General features: G+C 41.4%; 1 long non-coding RNA gene across 1 annotated transcript in view; it reads right to left on the reverse strand.

Annotated features, from left to right (window-relative positions):
* The window catches only part of LOC116963673, a 29,869-nt gene extending 16,128 nt beyond the window's left edge, over positions 1-13,741 (reverse strand). Inside the window, exon 1 of the long non-coding RNA XR_004408349.1 lies at positions 13,668-13,741. This is a non-coding gene — a long non-coding RNA (uncharacterized LOC116963673). The remainder of the gene's footprint in view (positions 1-13,667) is intronic.
* Positions 13,742-20,747: the final 7,006 nt, after the last annotated feature.

The following is a 20,747-nucleotide window of genomic DNA, read 5'->3' on the forward strand; positions in this document are numbered from 1 at the left end:
TTATTAAACCAGGGTCGCCGGCGTGGCTTTCCCTGCGAAGGTCTAACACTGCTCTGCTTTAAACCTGAACGCTTCTGAAGCGTCGGCAGTGGCTTAGCTGTATCAATCGCTGTTGCTGTTAGCAGTGCAGGTGGAAGGGTGGGAAAGAGCCTGAAGCTGATCCAGAAGAAGGCCTGCATTGATAGCGCTTTTCCTGTCTCTGTGATGTGGGAATTGTCAGGGTGCCAACAATTCTGCTCCTTTTGAACATCTAGCAAAAGAGACTTCTGATTTCTGTTCCAGTTGAAATGCTTCCACTGGTTTCTCTTGGTTCCACCTGAAAAATAGGCTTCAGATCAGAGCCTCTGGGCAACTGATTTTCTCGGTATGTTACTGATCCCGGGAGCCGTGGTTCACCAGAGGAAACCCCGGGAAGGTTCCAGTGGAATGTTGTCCATAAAAGATGAGCTTGACCTGAAAATAGATTTCAGCTTCAAATATCAACATTAACTGAAATGATTTGACTTCCTGGACAGAGACTCTGTCTTCGTGATGGTCAAGAAAAAGCAGTGCAGGAGGCGCTTCCCATAGCTTTTTGTACCCTCAGGACCCGCCTCAATCCTCCACCTTCTGCCCTTTAGTAGACCTGTGTCCAGCTGATGCCGTCTGCCCATGGCCTTAAAATGACCACAGCCATACCAGCCGCCGTTCAAACTGGGAATACCTTTATTTTCACAGTATGGTAGGTACAGATTAGCAAGAATCTGACAGTGGCCTCACATCTCCTGGAGATTCTCCAGGGCTGAAGACTCTTCATATGATTAGTTAAACACACTTCACAGTTGTTTTGCATTATTACAGCACAGAGTACAATGGCCAGACTGGAGGATCTGCTCTATATACTGCAGAGGCCCAGCCTATAATATTTCTATTCATAGTCCACTATGTGGGACTACGTCTCAATCATAAAATCAGGCTTAAAATATTTCTAGTTAGTACAATTATGATTCAAAGAATTTTAAACTATTTTTTACATTAGTTTAGAAAAAAAAAATAATACTTAAACCAACTAGAATAATATGTCCTGACCTGAAGAAGGGACTCACTGCTTAACTTTTAGCATACAAAAAAACCTGCCAGTTTCTGCTAAAAGTCACCATGCTTCACACAGAAATCACTACTGAAAATCAGAAGACCAAATTACTTTCCCATGTAGAGGTATTAAGTGCATTTCATGATGGGCAGAAAAGCCTGTTAGGACATTTCTCATTCTGGGAATTTGAAGGCTAAGGAATTAGCAGAGATGTAAAATGAAGGCCCTTGGCTAGGATAAGAAACTCAAGTTACTTTTACCAATATGAAATGTGATGGACTCAGCAGCCACTTTACTGGAGCCTTTTTTTAACTGGGATTTATTCTCTATGGGTTAAAGCTGCTTTCACTGCTCCAGTTTTATCAATTGGTTTAGAGGATGAGTGTTTTTTTCAGAATGACAAATTTGCATTTAGATGGTCCGGGGTCAGTGCAGCTAATTCAATCTTGATGTTCAGTATAGCAGGCTGGGACTGTGCAGGATGGCAGACACATACCCAAGACTGCACTGTGTCCTACACTATCCCTTCTCCTTACACGGGAAGAAGTTATTCGGCATTTCTTTTCTAACCTGGGACACACAGGATTGATCAGGTGAGCACCGAGAAACCAAAGGCTGTATAGGGTGGCAATGCCTCTCACCTGCACTGAGCAAAGGTCAGGGAGACTGCAGTGTAGCTTGTTGCAGGGACAGTATTTAACCTGTAGTTTTATTGTACAGAACAATCATGAGCTGATTTGGTTTAGTGTCCTAAGAGTCTCTCAGACCAGGTGCTGAGACCTTTCATGGGCAGAATCCAAATAGATCCCTTCGCCCCCAGTTGGGTTTACCATGTCAGGCTCCAGTCTTGCCAGTAAACCCAACAGCCAGCCAACCCTATAAACTCAATGGGGCAACGTGTGGATTCACAGCTATGGTTGAGCACGCGTGTTTGCAGGATCTGGGTCTTCTTTTTCCCCCCTTGCTTTGAACTTACTGGACTACTGGAAGTCTTTGTGTGTCAGGCTGATTTTCCTTACACTGTTCAGATGAGACCCCTGAGATAAGCCTGAGTATGGGCTCACAGTGACTTCAAGTCAGCTCTGTGCAAACACAGGGACTGTTTAGCTTTCCATGGAGTACTGGGATCTCTGTGCTTTGCCCAAGTGCTGTTGATCACCTTCTTAGGAAGCAGTGTGTCCTTTAATTTCTAGCCTTTATCGGGGAAACCATTGATCTAACTGGCAGCTCAAATTTATCAGATACTGATCAGGTGCACGTTTGCTGAAGACAAAGGTCTTTTTGATCAACTGCATTGGGAATTTTACCTGGAATTCAATACACACACAGTTTCTGAAGGCAAAGATTTTTCACAGAGTTTTATCCTGAAGTATAAATAGCCTTTGACTATAATTGTTTTACTAATTTGCAGTCATGTCTTTTCCATGTGTGGACAAGATTTCTAAGTAAGGGTAGGTTATTAAGATCAGATTCTAACAATGATTACGTTGCTGGTTACTTTCCTGATTACAGCATGTAGCCTTTTTTTTCTTCCCTCCTCAAAGGGATTTAGCTCTAATAGAGACCCTTTTGTACTGAAACAGTAATTATTCTATCATCTGTTATTGGCTTATTAATGTTAATTCTCTTCAGGAATATTTTTCTCTTTTTGGTTGGTGCCTTAACACTTCATTCTGTAATTTGCTTTCTGTTTTTTCCAACCTTATTGCAAACTAGAATTGTAATCTCCAAGTTGGAGAATATAAATCCAACTTCCCGAAAGTAAAAAATCAGGGATTTTATAGTTTATTTGATATTTAGAGCTAATAAACTCAAGAGACTGGAGAATGTGTATCATCTCTTAAAATTAGGTTTTAAATTTTCTTCATTGAGTTAAAAGAAGTGTTACAGAGATTTATGTGACTTTCTGGACCTCTTCACACCTTGTGCATTAAAACGCAGCTAAATGTATGTTACATACCCGGGGGGAAAGGAATAGGGGTCACACCCATAGAATGGATGGTCACACCTTAGGAAACAGCAGCGTGCATGAAGATACGAGGGTCCTGAGAAACAGGCAACATAGTAGGAGCTCCCAGTGCCCTGCCTTAGTGATGGGTATGTGTATGAACTGCCAACTTTTGAGGAGAAAGGATTTTACCACTAAATGGGGCATTGGGGTCACCATTCCTGGAATAGTACAGGTCATTCTGCTGCTGATGCTGTGAGGAAGAAAATTCAGGGAACAAACAGAAGCAGTCCAGAACTGAAAAGGACAAAGATGGGGCCTGGATGAATGCTTTGAAGGCTGGAGGAAATACCTTGTAATGAGAGACTTTGAGAACTCAGTCTGCTAACTGTATCTATCTGTACATCAGGCAATTATTTTCACCATAAGAATAATCATGGGAGTGGGGTAAACCATCACTGAAACTTACTCCTTTGCCACTCTATTCCTAGGGAACACAGTTGTTTTAAAAAGTCCTTTTAAAAAAATTTTATGCAGCAATAATTACCTGCTGTAACTGTTGTGTGAGACCACTGCTTCTCAGAGAACAATGATTATGAGATCTCTCATCTGAGAATTGCCACAAAAGATACTTAAGGTGCTCTGGAAATGTAACCCATGCCAGATTTGCTACTGAATTATTCTTGGCTTCTTACTCCAGTCTCAAATGCTGCTCTCATTTGAGTCCCTAGCTAACTGAGGAGCCAAGAGCTATGAAGTTATTTCTATTTCACTTGGATGATTTGGTATTGAGAGGGAATATTCCCCAGGGAGAGGTGAAATCATGACTACAGTTCATGGGTGGACATTTATTGCTTTTAGTTTATTGCAGGTAGGAGTTCCCGCCTACACTACAATCAAGCATGCAAAAACTGGCACAGTAGGATACTGCTTGTAGAAAATGACATTGCTTTTGAGTTCCTGTAAAAAGGCTTCTCTGATAAAAGATATCCTAAAGAAGAGTATTACTGTGCTATTATATGAAAAGAAGCTTGTTCTAGAGCCATCCTTCACAGGCTGCAGGTTGTGATATTTTCTATCTATTTATTAAAACCAGAATTATCTGCACACAGTCAGTGCCTTTGCTAGCAAGCCAGGCGATTTTCCTGGGCTTCACGAGCACAGGTTGGTCAGATGTCCTGCAGAACATCTGTTTTTCTTGCTTTTTTTTCCTGTGCACGTTGATCTTAAACCAATTCAGGAAGCTCAAAAGCAGCATAAAATTTCTCATCATTCTTACACACGTGGTTTAAAGTTTTGTGGACACGTTAACAGTCAATTATGTTTAAGTTTCTTTAATCATCCCCTTGAAGCTTGAGGCTGGAGATATCAATGGTAAATTGGGCTGGTACTGGCCTTGTGAGGAAGAGTTTTCTCCGATATGAAAATCTATGAATACCAGGAAAAAAAGCTAGATCTAGTAGATATGCATTGCGTGATACTTAAAACTAGTTTGAAAACCTAGTGCAGAGAAAAATCTCAGGCTGGGCCCTTCCTGTTAGCTTAATTAGTTTAATTTCATTTGCTTCATAAAGTTTAGTCCTTATAATTTTAGCACAGATAAGTATTGCATCAGTTTAGGTGCTTCAGTGAAGTGTTTCTTAATGGCTCAGATTTATCTTAGCAGATAGACGGAGGTGTTTGCAACTTGCTGAGCAAACTGCTGGCGTTTTGTATGCGTGTGTAACTTCTGCTCAGCACAATAAGTCGTGTACTGAGCATGAAGCAAAGAACAACTGGTGAGAAACATTTGGCTCAGGCCAGTTTAGTGGGCAAAAGGTTCCTGGTAAGGCCTTAAATACATATTGGCCATTAGGTGTGGAACTTGCATTTTGTGATTAGGTCTCTGTTTTTGTTCTAATGGGCTAAGAAAGACTAGAAAGCTGTTACTAATTTTTGAAGCTATTTTATAGCACTTCAAAATATTCAAATGAATCACATTTGAAACCTCCAAGACTCACATTCTCAGTATTTTGCTTCATCTTTATTTTTCTAGTCACATACAACTGTTGGTCCGAGGTTCCCAAAGGGACCATAGACACATAAGCGTTTTTAAAACAGGTATGAAAATTGCAGCTCAAAAACAAGTCAAGAATTTGAATGGTCTGGATGCTAGTTGTAGCCCTGATAGACTAGTAGAAAGATTGTAAAGGTTACTTCTATTAATGCTTCAGTACTTCAAAAACCCTAATTTCCCTGCCTGCAAAATGAGCATTTACCTACCTCTCAGGATGCTATACAAATCCAGCTCAGGCCTTTGGGAAGTTAACAGGGACATCTGCAAAGTATGATATAGTTTACAGGCAGCATTTTGGATTTTCTTTTTTTTTTTAAACCCTCTCCACTTTACAAAACAGGAGCCAACTTAATACCACTAATACACCCATCACCCAGTAGGAATACAGTGATTTCAACTCCAGAAAGGTTTGAATAATGCAGTGCCATTTGCTACGTGAACACAAACTGTGACTGGGGAAGGTCCGATCCATAAACAGCCTTGACACTACCCCCTCTTCTGCTTACAAAACTGACACATTCAGATAAATTTGTTGCATTTCATGATGAGGCGTGAAAGCAGCCATGCAGCATGAGATGAGCCTCCATGGCCAGCAGTACTTTATTAGCTTCTATTCACCAAACATAATTTTCAGCAAGTTGCCTTTTTCTACTATATGGTTTCCTGGATATACTATACATATATGCAACATGCAAGTAAGTGTATTAGCAGTTGAAACCATACTGCTAGTCTTTTTATTACTCTGGTTTGTAGTTTGCCCATGACAAATGGATGTTTTCTTCCCTCCAGAGCAGACTGCTTGCAGTCTGTACAGCCTGAGACAGGGCTAACAAAAACTAAGCCACCACCCACCAAAGAGCAACACGACAAACACCCTAGGCATGGTCTCAGCAAGTTGCAGAATGGTGAATTTATTTCTCACTTGCTCACCGGAATGATGTAGGTTTTGTTGCACAATCAGCACGGTCAGAGATGTTACTGAGGTTTGAAGCTTTTCCTTTTAGACAAAGGCTGTTCTTTCCTTTGGGAAGAAAATACCTAGTGAGTCAGCCAGCCTGGAGCATGTTGCTGGCCGTGCAAAGAGGGCTTGGGGACGAGCAGTCCCTCAGGCCACCTCACTGCTGGGCTCGGTGGCAGCCCAGCCTGGATTTTCTATATGTCATTTTTCTATCCTGTGCAAGCTGCTGGGACACTTAAAATAGCAAACATGAGCTTCTGAAAGGAAGAAAACATTCAGGAGAATGCTATTTCCATAGTTAACAAATATGAGACTCTCTTTACGTGATCCGCCTCCCTCTCTCCTCCGCATCCACATTCATATGCACACAGAAAGAAAGGAAGAAAATTGGGGAAAAAAAAAAAAAAGCGCGCCATTAAGACCACCAAAACCATCTGCACTCAGACTTCTTACATGCATGCATGCCAACCGTTTGATTACAATGACACATTTGGAGGAAGGACTTCAGGAAATGTGCAGCCCCTGGCAGCAAGTGCCTGAAAAGCATTTGTTATGCTTGTTTTTCATTTAGTGCATGCTTTTGGTTTTGTGAATGTATCTAGCCAAGACCACTACCCGCTTGCCGTACTCTGTTAATAGCCAGCACAAAAATGAGATACAGATCACAACTGAGGATGCCCATAATGTTTTGGTGTTGTTTTTTTTTTTTTTTTTAAATAAGGTTCCAGTCCCTTCTCACATTAGAAGTTGATCTCCTTTAGGGGATGGTTGTGAAGTCCTGCATTAATTCTTCTCTCCTTTTAGTTTTCAGGAAGCATGAAAGAAAGGTTTGCAGTATGAGGCTGGTGCTATCTAGCTTTGCACTCTATGGCTTTGTCATTTAAAACAAGTAATTAATTTTGTTAACTGACCTTTGAATTTTCAGTTTACACTTCCTCAAAACTCATTTTGGAAGTGAATAAGGAAAGAGAGAAAGGGGAAAAAAAAATAAAATCAAACCATACTGATTTCATATAGTTGTTTATTGATGGTCCTGTGACCAAAAAATAAAGTTAGAAAATAGTACTTTTCAGTATGAAAAATATCCAAGTAAATCATAGAACTCGCAGAAAGCTAAAAGTATTAAGGGCTTCACGTAGGAAATAATCTACAAAATTTTTTACTGCATGAGCAGCTCTCATAAAATTATCTTTTTAGCAGCTAGAAGACCTTTAAAACTTATTTTCTATGTGAACATGTGATCCCTGCTGCTTATGTAAAATGCACAGGAGTAAGAAGACCTCATTACTGAGCCAGGACCATTTATTAGCTGTAAAGTGAAATAATTAAAGTTAACTTGGGCATTGTTGTAAATAAAACAGATGTGCCTTTGCACTGAAAAATCAATATTTTCATCATTAAAGTAGATTTCAGGAAAAGTGTTTCACAGTATTTATGCGAATTCAGAGGAGAGCTCAAATTATTGAATCACAAATTTTCAATATCCAGCTCGTGTTATGATTGTATATGACAAAAAACAATTTGAGGTGCTGGGAAGAATAAGCATTACCTATTTGCAGCGTTTAGTGCTTTTCCTCTGATTGTGCTTTGTTGCTGCATGGCAGCTTCCATGCAACCAGCATTTTGCTGGATAAGCAGGAGGTCGTCCTTTGACTAGCCACTTTTTCAGAAGCACAATAATATCAAGAAAAAAAAAAGGCAAAATCTCTAAGTTTGTTTCCACCGAGTTTCAATCGAAACAGCATTTGTTCTTCATCACAGTTACCTTGGTGAGTTTGGATGACAGTAACTGCAAAAATAGAAGTTTCATAATAGCAAATATAGGCCATAAGAAACTCAGGCGGGCAAGTGTTATCTTTCTGTACATGCACCAAAGCTATGGGTAGGATTTTAAAAAGTACATTGATCACTTAAGCAAAAAAAAAAAGTTGGTATGTATTTCCAATGGGATTTACACCTGTAAGTCATTTAGAGAGAGATTTTCAAGTTGTATTTAAGTGGGTAAACATCTAATGGGATTGAGAGAAACAGGGAGGTTATATTCTCAAGGGCTCTTTGGCATCTACAGCAGCTGGTATCTAGCTGCCCCATCTAGTCCAACACTTGTCTAGACCCAGGACAAACCCGATGCGACCAACACCAAATCAGGGCTCTTGTCAGGGAGCCCAAGAGACTGAAGAGCAAGGGGCAAGGTAAGCAGAGGAAAGGAAGGACCTATGTGAAACACCCTTGAGGTTCCCACTCCATCCTCATTACCCATACCGCAATTGAAAATAGCGTGAAAAGCAAAATATTTCTTTATAAAATTATTTTAAGGCAACATGATTTCCTTAGAATATTTTCCCTTTAAGTGTACATTCCTACCATCTTCCAAAACAACTCCATTATAAGTCTCAATTTATTGTGTAAAATTATACTTAATGTTAGTTGAAACATGCATTTTTAAATCCACCTATAAAACTTACTGTATACAGTTAAAATTTATCTGTACCTGAGCTTCAAGTTAAGGTTTAGCAGGCTTCTGTCATCTGTCCAACAATGCCTATACAAGATATATTAATATCCAATTTTTCTTCAGTTTAATCACATCACTGAGATGTAAAGTTTCAAAAAAAACCAGCATCTTATTCAGAGAAAAAGACTACATGAAAGTCCTTCTGTTTGCTGAAAACAAAAGGATTAAAACTTTCTCAGGCTTAACACAAGGTATCTCCCTATTCTGTCTCTTTCACCATGTTATGATTGAGAGACATGACAGTTTCTGCTGCATTTTAATGTTGGCAAAATTAAGTAACTCACAGAAATCTTTTGACACACCTCTCTAGATCAAATGACTCCTCTCTACAGTTGTTTGATGCATCACTCAGTTGAATCATAGAATCATTTAGGTTGGAAAAAACCTTTAAGATCGAGTCCAACTGTAAACCTAAGACTTCCAAGTCCACCACTAAACCACGTCCCCAAGTGTTACATCCACACATCTTTTAAATACCTCCAGGAATGGTGACTCTACCACTTCCCTAGGTGGCCTGTTCCAATGCTCGACAAACCTTTTGGCAAAGAAATTTTTCCTAATATCCAATCTAAAGCTCTCCTGGCACAACTTGAGGCCATTTCTGCTCATCCTATCACTTGTTACTTGGGAAAAGAGACTGACACCCACCTCACTACAACCTCCTTGGAGAGAACGATAAGGTCTCCCCTGAGCCTCCTCTTCTCCAGGCTGAACAACCCCAGTTCCCTCAGCCGCTCCTCACAGGATTTGTGCTCTGAACCCTTCACCAGCTTTGTTGCGCTGCTTTGGATAAGCTCCAGCACCTCAGTGTCTTTCTTGCAGTGAGGGGCCCCAAACTGAACACAGTATTCGATGTGCAGCCTCACCAGGGCTGAGTACAGGGGGACGATCCCTTCCCTAGTCCTGCTGGCCACACTATTGCTGACACAAGCCAGGGTGCCACTGGCCCTCTTGGCCACCTGGGCACACTGCTGGCTCGTATTCAGCCAGCAGTCAGCCAACACCCCCAGGTCCTTTTCCGCTGGGCAGCTCTCCAGCCGCTCTGCCCCAAGCCTGTAGCGTTGCAGGGGGTTGTTGTGACCCAGGTGCAGGACCCGGCACTTGCTCTTGTTGAACCTCATACAATTGGCCTCGGCCCATCGATCCAGCCGGTCCAGATCCCTCTGTAGATCCTTCCTTCTCTCGAGCAGATCAACACTCCCGCCCAACTTGGTGTAGTCTGCAAACTTACTGAGGGTGCACCTGATCCCCTCATCCGGATCATCGATAAAGATATTAAACAGAACTGGCCCCAGTGATGAGCCCTGGGGAAAACCACTTGTGACCGGCCGCCAACTGGATCCATCTCCATTCACTACAACTCTTTGGGCCCAGCCATCCAGCCAGCTTTTTACCCAGTAAAGAGTGCACCCATCTAAGCCATGAGCAGCCAGTTGCTCCAGGAGAGAGCAGTCCCATACCAGGATTAACTAACCTTTTTCAGCAGCTTGTGTGTCCCTAAATATTTTCAGCGGAGGAATAAGTACCAACACAATGAGAGTATGCAGTACAGTAAACTTAATGACAAACTTGCTTTCCTTTATGGTTTTGGGCCAGACGAGTTGTTCTGACTTCAGAAAGAGTTTGGTTTTCTTTCTTCTTGAGGTTAGCCACATGGTTCCCAACTTTCCTTTGACAGCCTCCTCAACTGCACAGAGCAATTTCTCCATCTGCCCAGGGTAATCCCCCCATTGTGGGGGCGTCAATTATCAAGTTTTGGCTCAAAGTGGGATGGGAAATTCCAGAACACTTCATTTAGCCCTTTACTTATAGATCTGGTGTAGGGTCCAGTTTGTAGCCATACTAAAATGTTTAGTCTACACCTACTACTTACTAAGCCCCTAGGAAAAAACCCCAACATGTAAATGATCTTATTTAAAGTATTATTATTTGTTAATTATTTCTAGAAGTTTTCTTCCTTTCATCTTACTTTGTAATCTGGGTTATGAGTGTAAAAAAAAGGCATGTATAACATTTCAGTGAGGAAGTCTTGAAAATATAGCCACATCCATGATATTTATTTCAGATGGGCAATTCACCACAGCTTTAGGGAGAAAACAAGAGACAACACTGTTCAGACACTAATAAAATTGAAGATTGGGGTCTTCAAAATAAAGCATCATCCTTGTTGGCTTAGCAGGTCCAGGATCTGGAGTTGTACTGCTGTATCTTTTAAGTTAAATTGTCAGTATTAATTACTATTAAATATCATAATAGAAACAGAGGGCAGAAAGGGACTACCCAGTGTCTCTTTGTTTCAAGGCAGGATTAACTATACCTGTGAGATTTTACTTGCATCAGCCCCCAATATTCCTTGCACCAATTTAAAGCCATTGCTCTTATCCATCATATTTGAAGAGATAGCCACTTCTCTCTGAAACAGTCTCTATATATTTGAAAATTATGATCATTCCTTTTCTCCCATTCCCAGATTTTTCTTTCTTAATCTAGATTAAAAAAAAAAAAAAAAAAAAAAGAAATTTATTTGTAGGTTATGTTCTTTATTAAGGAGAACATGTTATTCTCCTCTGGATGCTCTCCAAGTGTGCCACATTGCTCTTAAAGTATAATATCCAAAACCAGCCACAGTGCTCCAGCTGAGGCTTGATCAACGATAGGTGGAAAAAGGATCTTTGCATGTGTCTTGCAATCTATATTTCTGTCTGTAGCTCCCACTCTTATGAGGTTTAGGGGGAGTGTTGGCAATAGCACAGTTATGATATATTTTAAGTATACTCCCAAGACCCTTTTCTGTAAAAAATGCTACCTAGCCATTTATTTCTCATTCCCTATTGGGGAGGAATAATCAGCTAATGAATGTATTGCATCTTATTTTTCTTTATTCAATCTCAGCCGGTATTTTGAATCCATTTCCTCAGATCTTTTAAATTCTGAATAACCCCTGTGTGCACTTGCAGTCCCTCCCACCTTGAATCATCTTCAAGTTTAACTCCCACTTCTGTTGCCTGAGTCAAAGGCCAAACAGATCAGCATTAAAGCAGCCAAGATGTCTCTGACACTTCACCCCAGCTAAAAGGCCTGTTTCAGTGTCAGAGGAAGTAAGGTGGCCTGATACCTCCCCAAGGAATCAGCATAGGCTGTTACTTATCTCTCTGCAATTCCCCCCATTACTTACCAGTCTTTTTATGCATGTTTCTTCTAGGAACTGGCATCAGGCTGGGCAATCTACAACTACCACAGCCCTCTGTTTTCCCCCCCTTTTTTTTTTTTTCCTCCTGAGAGTGATCCCATTTGTCCTTTTCCAGAACTTTAGCCACCTTCAGAAATACCCATCGCTTTCTAACATACCTTTAGTGAGTTTAAGTATTCTAGGTCCAGCTGATTTCAGAATATCTAACCTGTTAAGAGCACTTAGCTCTCTTCTCACTTTTGGAAAAGATCAGTACTTCAGCTAATAACTGCTTTTACAACACATTTTGAAGTTATGCAAAAGCTATATACTAGTCAAGAAATCTGATGTTTGACTTTCATAAGCATACATCATATTTCCAAAAGTACACATAATACTGGCAGGACTCTCTGCTTTCACATTGTAGATATATTCAGCAATTTATTAGTGAGTGAGGGGCACAACGTAGGTTCAACAGTATTCCTAAATTTTGATCAGACCTTCCTTGCAAGAATCAAGCTTCTGAAATAGCTGAACACAAAAGCAGAAGCCCAGTTGTTTACTGCCAAATCTATAGGCTATTGATGAAAGCAAAGAGATTTGTTATTCCATAGCTTGTCCTCCCCTCCATATTTATTGATCAGTATCTAACAGCAGTATTATCATTCAGATTTCTTGCTTTGGGAAATGACTAATATCTGCAGCAATTCTATCAATGCCTCTTTTTCCAACCACGAGAAAGGAGACAGGGAATGCTAGCAAGAGTCAAAGATAACATCAGAACTCAGTCTTAATTTAAGCGCGCAGTCTCTGAAAAGCTCTGCTTTGCTCATTTATTAAGGTAAAGAGATGAACTTAGCACATGTTTCTGATGACCACCACTGCTACCTTGCTACAGGACTGCTCCGAATACCTCCCTGCAGGTGATCCCATCACCAGCGACCACAGAGCACTGGTTACAGCCAGATGAAGCTGCAGCTACAGGATGCTCCAGGTCCAGGGAACCGACACAGCAGAGACAAGAGGGAAAACGTGAGTATTAAGCAGTGCCATCTAGTGTAGTGCAGGCACTCACTCACAGGGAAGGGAGCTGGCCTCCGGGCATTGTTTAGCCTTTAGCAGTAAGGGAACCACAGTACTAAACCCATACACATCACAGAAGGCTTTTGATGGCAAATAAAAGTAAAAGATGCCAGAGTGGTTTTGCGCCTTTTAAGTTCTGCCTGATTTACACCCTGGATACCCAGATGATTTTTTTTTTTTCTTCCCCTTTTGGATCTTTGCCTGAACTACAAAGAGGGGAGAGCGCCTGCATAAGCCTCTCTATAGATTTGAGCAGTCATTCTGCCAGATTAAGAGACCCATTTGAGCACTGTAATGACAGATGGTAAGAACTTGGTTGGAGGGAGCTACCAAACCAATTTGTGTACAGCACCTGGTACTGCAAGGCTTTAAGGGAAGCTCTAGCAAGATTTGAAGCCCCTGATGGTACAGATGCTTTCACTAGTGAATTAGAGGAACTCCTACAGAAGAAGTTAATGCACTCCCTAGTTTTAGGCATTGCCCATCCTATACAGATCTCCATATTGCATCATGGTAAACTCTCCACATTCCTTCACTCGAGGTCACAGTTGCAACATAGTTCAAGGACAAAAATATAGATAATACTCTACAAAAATCACATCAATTGCTGTTAAAAGACAATGGACACACACCACAATAAAATATCTCACATAGGTCAGCAAGGATTGCTGTAATAAAACATTTGCATCAGCTGAACATTTTCCACTCAGCAAGCATCTCCTCAACCCTCTGTTTCCCTTGAGCAGGCTGGCAGACTAGCTAGCTGAAGCGAATATGAACAACATTTTCTGAGACTCTTCCTAAAGGGACTAAACCAATTACAGGAATAATTCAAAACCAGGTAAAATAGGCAAGCCAAATCTTACCACCCGACTCCTTCCAGATCTCTACTGTCACCTACGTAGATCAGCCAGGTAGATCAGCCAGTTTTGCATAACAGCCTTATCCTCCACATGACCCAGTCTCTTTAGCTCTAGCTGGCTCCCTCCCTTAAGTAAGCTCCTTGTTAGACTTATCTCATCAGCTGCGAGACAGCTGATTAGTTTCAGGTGGAGGCAAAACCCATCACCTGAAAGCCCCATCTCACATGTGACCTGATGATTTATATTTTTTTAAAATGTGTGGAAAATGCCTATCTTTCTAAGTAAATACATCAAAAATTAGAGGTTACTAAGAAACCAGGTGAAATTGTGGGACCTATGTTAGACAAAACAATGGGTTAGATGAGACACTGGCTTATTCCTTCTTAAAACCTGTAAATGTATTTTGGTTTGAGCAGTACAAGAAATACTTCAACTTGTGCCTGAGTTGTAAAACTACATGCCCTATTACATGAGAGCACTTTTGTCACAAAGAAACTGTCTTTTTAAAGGAAGCAATTTCTTTGGAAATGGTTATCTATAGAAACAGGCAAATTAAAGCTTTTGAAGTTTTCAATTCTCAGTGTGGGCTTCTAAAGTAATCACCTCTGCAGATAAATATAACTGCATGTCTATTGTTATTCACAAAACAAATATTTGGAGGTGTACAGAAAAGCAGAAAAACGCAGGACCGTGGCACCTGAGGTAGGACGAGGGGACGGGAAGGGCGAAGCATGCGAAATGGCCGGGCGCTCCCCACCTGCTGCTTCGCCCCCAGCCCCCTTCTCTGCCCCCGCAAAGCGGGGAAATACAGGGGAGGTTTCTCCTCCGCTCCTCTGCTCCGCTATCCCGTAGCTTTGCAGATCCGGCTGGCGTGCAGAGGGCCTGATCTCTGGCTTGGGAAACGCAGCGTTAACACTTCACCGGCCTCGGGACGGGGAATGACAGCGTCGCCAGCCACGGGAGAGGGAGCGGCTGGCGCCCGCGTGCTCTGCGGCCGGTTTTGCAGCGGGTCATGGGTGGCGGTGGGTGTCCCCTCCGAGGAAGGCGCACCCGTGCCCCTCTGCCCCGTTCAGCTGGGAGGCTGGAGGGGGAGGAACAGGCCGTGGGGCTCTGCAGCACCAGAGCCTCGTCGCACCCGTCTCCGGCTGAGGCTGGCAGCAGTTGTACAGACCCTAGAAGAAAGGGGCCCGACTTAACGCTGCCTGCTCACAAAAACCTCCCTCCTTTCCAGCAAGATCTTTGAAGAGCGCACGCCAATATTTTTGGAAATATGTCATTTATCGAGGAGTCTGGAAAAGATGTCCCATATTATTCCATCATGGATCCCCTGTCAAAAACCTTCTGATGAGGAAACAGGGTCAGTTATCCCACTGGGGCCTCTTAGAAGGTGCTGCTAAGAGCAGGTAGCTTCAGCCATCCTGATGCCTCAGGGACTGCCTGGTAGACGTGCCCTTCGATTTGGCCCTGTATGTAGGCTCAACATGCAAGCTAAATGTGGTGGTGATTTTTACGTTTTATCGCTGTGTAATCTCAAAATGCTTTTTCAGAGCCTGTGTAAAGCAGCCAAGCACAGCATCCCCCTGAGAAATTTCACTGTACAATAAGTGATTTTTACCCATATTTGCTAGCAGCAATCCAGTTCCCACAGCAGGTACGATAGTGGGGGCGGAGGTCTCAGAACAGGCAAATCCCTTATACTCAGTACACCTCTCACATGGTATCGGTAAACCTAAAGTATGGGTTTGCCTAACAACAGTGATTCACATGAGAAACTGGAGCAAGATTATGGGGGGTGGGCTGGTGATTGCAAAATTCCCATATAAAAAAATGGTTTTCAAAGTTAGGCGTGAAACAGTTAAGTGTTAGCAGTGCCAGAGTCCAGCCTAGCAGGGATCTGTCAGTATTGGTCTGCGTTGATGGGCTTTTTCCACTAATTGAAGGGTTCTGAATGAGTTTATCTCGAATATCCAGACTGCACTCACCGTATTGACCACACTTCTCAGAGGGACAGCTGTTCCTCGCTATTAGCAAAATTTCTGGCTAAATATTCAGTGATTGCTATAAAAAAAAAAATCAGCTGGAGAAATAAAGAAATCAGGTCATTGTGGATGTCCTGAGCAAAATTACACAAGATGTCATGTCAAAAGCAGGAACTGCCCCAATAGCACCATGATCTGGGCTCACTCTCTAATCACCTATTGACCCAAGACTGCAAACAGGTAAGGTTCTGAGTGCTTTTTTATACTTCCAAAGTTGCTGTTGCCTATTAAATTGCACTGCAGATAGCAGCAATTTCCCCTCCTTCTCCCTCACCCTCCAGAAATCTCTAATGCCTTACAGTGCATCGCCATGTATTGCTCATTTTGCCACCCAAACACATGCATAGAGCTGACTGACTAATCCCTGCTGTTAATGACCATCACTCATATCTGAATCATTCGTCCCCTGTGCAAGCTGAGTCTCATTCAGGTGTTTAACATGCTAGACCAACTGTAGCTCTATACTGCAGTCTTTTAGTAAATGAGTGATTGTTTTGGTCTTCAGAAAGGAAGGTGGGAGAGGGGAGTATTTTTGTTTTCTGTTACAGTATTGCTGCCACCTCATTTGAACAGGAAAAAAAAAAAAAAAAAAGTGATACCCAGTGTCTAACTCTTCTCTTACTTTGTGTTTGGTTAAAATTAAAGATTTTTTTAAAAAATATCTTCATTATATCTTGATATAAAGTTAAGAAAGGCAATTATGAGGTGTTCTTTCTTCAGAAAGAGATGATGCTTTATTACAGCAAATAGACCCAACTTGATAATGGATAAAATTCATAAAAGGTTATCCTCTGTGAAGGAAGTAACTGACATCAATAGCTCAACCTGCAGATTCTTTTAACTATTTTTAAACTGCTATTTCTACCCATTTGAACGTCCAGACCTAATGTGGAGGGAAAGGACATTATTTTTAATAGCAAATTTGTCATCTCATGTTGTTAAAAAAAAACAAAACAAAACAATTGGTTTTCTCACCTTTGCTTTAAAGTGCACGTTTTAATGTGTATTGTCATTGCTTTTGTTTTATTTCTCAGCTAAAGTACTCTGTGCTGTATGTAAAATCAGTTCTATTAACAGTACTGTCTATGCCAAGTGGTAGCACTGTAGCCATGGCAGTTCAAAGACACAAAGTTTGCAAGAAAATGTAACTATCCTCTTTGATTAGAACAACAGTTATATTGATTTTTTCCAGCTGTAATAAAAGACACTCCCCCCCATCTTGACTCTTTTATATAGCTGTGTATGTTGTAATGGTTTCAGATGAACTATACGGAACTGCCCAGAGCTACACTTTGAAGTAATGTTTATTTACAGTTCTCTGTATAGTTGGTGTCCGTGACTTACCATCAAAATAGCGAAAGGGTACTCCTTTTCCTTGTGAGCAGTAATTTTCTAGGTCAGGTAACATTTGCATTGAGCACTGCTCAGAGACAGACACTCTGCTGGGTTTCGACAGTATGGTTTGATGCAGTGGCTGGGAAGACCTTGGACAAGTATTGAAACAAAAAATTCTCTGCCTATTTTAAAGCAGATTTTTCCTTGTTATTTCATACACCTCAGTGAAAGGTGATCAGGAATAGAGATGATGTCTTATTTTACATTTAGTTCTGCATAACAAAATCCATGGAGAACTCTTAATTGATATCTTTTGGTATTTTCAGTGTGGCAAATTCAGCATCATTTTGGCTTATCCAGTGGAATTCATTGAAATCCAAGTCAAGGTGTCTGCTGGCTTCAGCTGAAGCAGAACCCCATTCTTTAAACTGGGTCTGGGATGTAATTTACAAAAGAGCCTGGAAAAATCATGAGCTTGCACTCCACTGAGACGGACACAGAGTGGAGCATCCCGCTTCCCCCTGCACCCCCGTGGCGAACTATAACCCATGTGCCTTTTGGAAACGACTGCTGTCAATCAGATGTCAGCTCCTCAAATAGCACAGGAACGCTGGGGCCAAATGCAATGCTCTGTGTTGAATGTACTCGGGCTAGATGATGATTAGGGCTTCCCCAGCCTTAAAATCTTTGAATCCATAAACCAGACAGAATGTCCCACCTTAACAGCACGCACATAGCTTATGTTACACTCCATCGCTGTACATTTCCCAAGCAAATGTACATAAAGGCAAAAATGTTTGAATCATACTTACTAGTTACAGTAGGAGAATGCAGGACATAGGAAGCTATGCATTAGCTATTTGGTGCAAGTTTATAGCTCATCAAACTGGAAAGACCATTTGTGATCATCTATTTTTTTCCTGTATTACACAGGTTACAGGACATTCTTGAATTAACTCCTGTAGGAATTAGAGCATTTCTCTCAGAAAATCAATCAATTTCAACTTCAAAATGTCTAGTGATGGAGAATCCATTACAATTCTTGGTAAATTGTTCTAATAATTAATTACCTTCCATGTTGAAATGTGTCTAGTTTCAAATTTCACTGGTTCTTGTCAGACTGTATTCCACTTGACTGAAATGCCATAGATTATCAAATTTCTACTCTTCTATTCTATCTCTACAGGGAGATGGGAAGTTTATAAATGAATACCAACTCTCCCCTTAACCTTGTCTTTGTTAAGCTAAATAGATTGATGTACTTAAATCTCTCATTGAAAGACATCCCTTCCCCTCTTGTAGCCCTTCTCTGAAGACCTCTCTGTTGGCTGATGGTGGACGCAAAAGCGAACACTACTCCAGTCACCACTGCACCTCTGCTGACACAAGAAGCAACACAGCTTTACTCTGAGAAATCCTGTGGTGGATATGAGGCATCGACCCTTTGACTCATATCCCTGGATTGAAAATTTACATTTAGCAGATTATTCTCCCTACTCTTGGTTGTTCTGTTTTGTTTTGTTTTAAATCTTTATACATATGGACAAGACCCCAATACTATAAATGTATATACCGAGCCCTGATGTAAGCCTGGAGATCCCAAGCACAGTTACCCCGTCTGAAAAGGGGCTGATCTGGCAGGAGTTGTGTGCAAGAGAGAAATGGATTTCTCTGTAGGAAGGATGCACGTCAACTGCTTCTCTAGATACACCAAACTGTGTCTCAGACATGGAGAACAAAATGCAGCAACCCTCTTAACGGACTACTTCTCCTGTGTACTCCAAGATCTGTGACCGTTGCTTGGATTCCCAGACAGAATTTAAGATACTGAGATTTTTCTACAACACTTCACAGAGTCGCTTTGGATGCAACTCTTTTCCCGTTCGGGAATGGTACCCACCATGGCCAGGACACCCAGCAATACCACAGAGTTACAGACAGAGCCAAATCTGGAAAGGTCATTAACCTTTAGTTATCCTTTAAGACATATTTCGTGCTCACTCTTTAAAATGGGCCGATGAGAGAACTTGTCATGTTGTATCTGTGCTTTGTGATGGTTTTGAGAAAAGAAATGATAGTCTGTCTTCAACACACCACGATTATTTCCTGCAGTATGTTTGCAAAACCACTGTTTGCTTTCTAGGGATACTGCATCTGCAGATGGATTTATTTTATTTTAATTCATTCTCAGAGGCCTGTAGCAAGTGATGGGCAAAGAGATCACCTCTTTCTTGAATCCAGATGTGCAAATAAAAATGATAGAACAAAGCAAGGTGAACAATTGGGCCAGCCAGCATGCGTTAATGTATGATGGACAAGTTTTGGACTAGCCTATGTTTTTTTTTTTTCTGTTTCCTCCGATTAATTAGCAAAATGAATGCAAGAAATAGAAAGTCACTAATACGCCAACAGGTAGCTTCCTGCCCATGCTAACCACAACAACAGAGTGGGTAGTTACAGAGTGGGGAGTCTTGCAAGTTTGGAGGCAAAGGCTGAAATGGCCTTTTCCTTCCCATAAGAGACTGGGGAACACCATGGTCATACCTGGTCTTACAGACAGAATAAATATTAAAAAAAACAACCAACCAACCAAACAACCAACCCCAAAAACAGCAAACAACAAACCCAAACAGCAGAAATAGTAGCATAGCTTCCTAAGCTACCCTGCCTATGGCCATGCACATCTCTACTTCCCTGGTCTCTGGCAGGATGACGAGTAGTGCAGGCAAGGTGTTGCTTATTAAGTTGAGTGCGATACACAATGAGTAAATTTCCCCTACCAAGTCATCATTTCTCTAGCATGTAGTGTCTGTACAACAAGCTGGCCAGAATTTCAACACTGCAGATGACTTTTTCACACATTAACATCTTTTTTTTTATTATTGCATATTTGTTTGAATGAGGATATCAGCTTCAGAAAACAAAGTACACCTCTTGTTCAAAAAATGGCTTTGGGCAATACAAGGAGCTCCAGTTTTACTTTCTTTCATAAGAACCATTATGTAAAGTTCAGTCAGAAATGTATGAAAATATATAGAGCTTAACGCTACAGTATGTGTTAAACTGAGTGAGGACTTTGCTAAGGCAGCATTGTTCTCTATAAGCTAGTGGTCATAAATACAAATATTCATGCAATCCTTCACATTTCAGGCATACTGCTGTCACTATCAAGGCTCTTCACTAAGCATTTTTTTCTGTTTCAGAGCCTTGAAGCATTACCCAATGGGCTGTTTTTTTCAGATGGTCTTTTCCTTTTGGGAAGAGAGAGAGCAAAATTATGTAAGAGAACATGCTGGTTCAGGTGAATCACTTGGGCTTTAGCAGCAATGGGCAAGTCTCAGAGGTACCTTAGAGGCTTATAAGCATCCGAAAGACAAGGCACCAGGATCATTTTTGTTGAAAGCCACTTTTGCATTGCTTTTTATACCAGAAGGTATGACTAGAGGGTCATTAAATGGTTGGGTACAGCTGGTGGAGAAATGTCACTGTTTAAAAGAAGTCCTTCCTGAAACAGAATAGGCATTTTTGCTGCCTCACCCTCTGTCCCTACTTGTCTTTCCATATCCCAGCTCAGAGTGAGGGGCTGTATCAAAGGGGTGCCTGGGCAGAGGGGTCATGAAGATGTCTGGCTCCTTCTAAAACTTCACTGTCATAAGACTCTGCATGTGGCTTTTGTTCTGAGTAACACGAATACGGCCATAAGGAAACA

The sequence above is a fragment of the Tyto alba genome, unplaced genomic scaffold (assembly GCF_018691265.1).
Source record: "Tyto alba isolate M040663 unplaced genomic scaffold, T.alba_DEE_v4.0 Super-Scaffold_27, whole genome shotgun sequence".
NCBI classification, from domain to species: domain Eukaryota; kingdom Metazoa; phylum Chordata; class Aves; order Strigiformes; family Tytonidae; genus Tyto; species Tyto alba.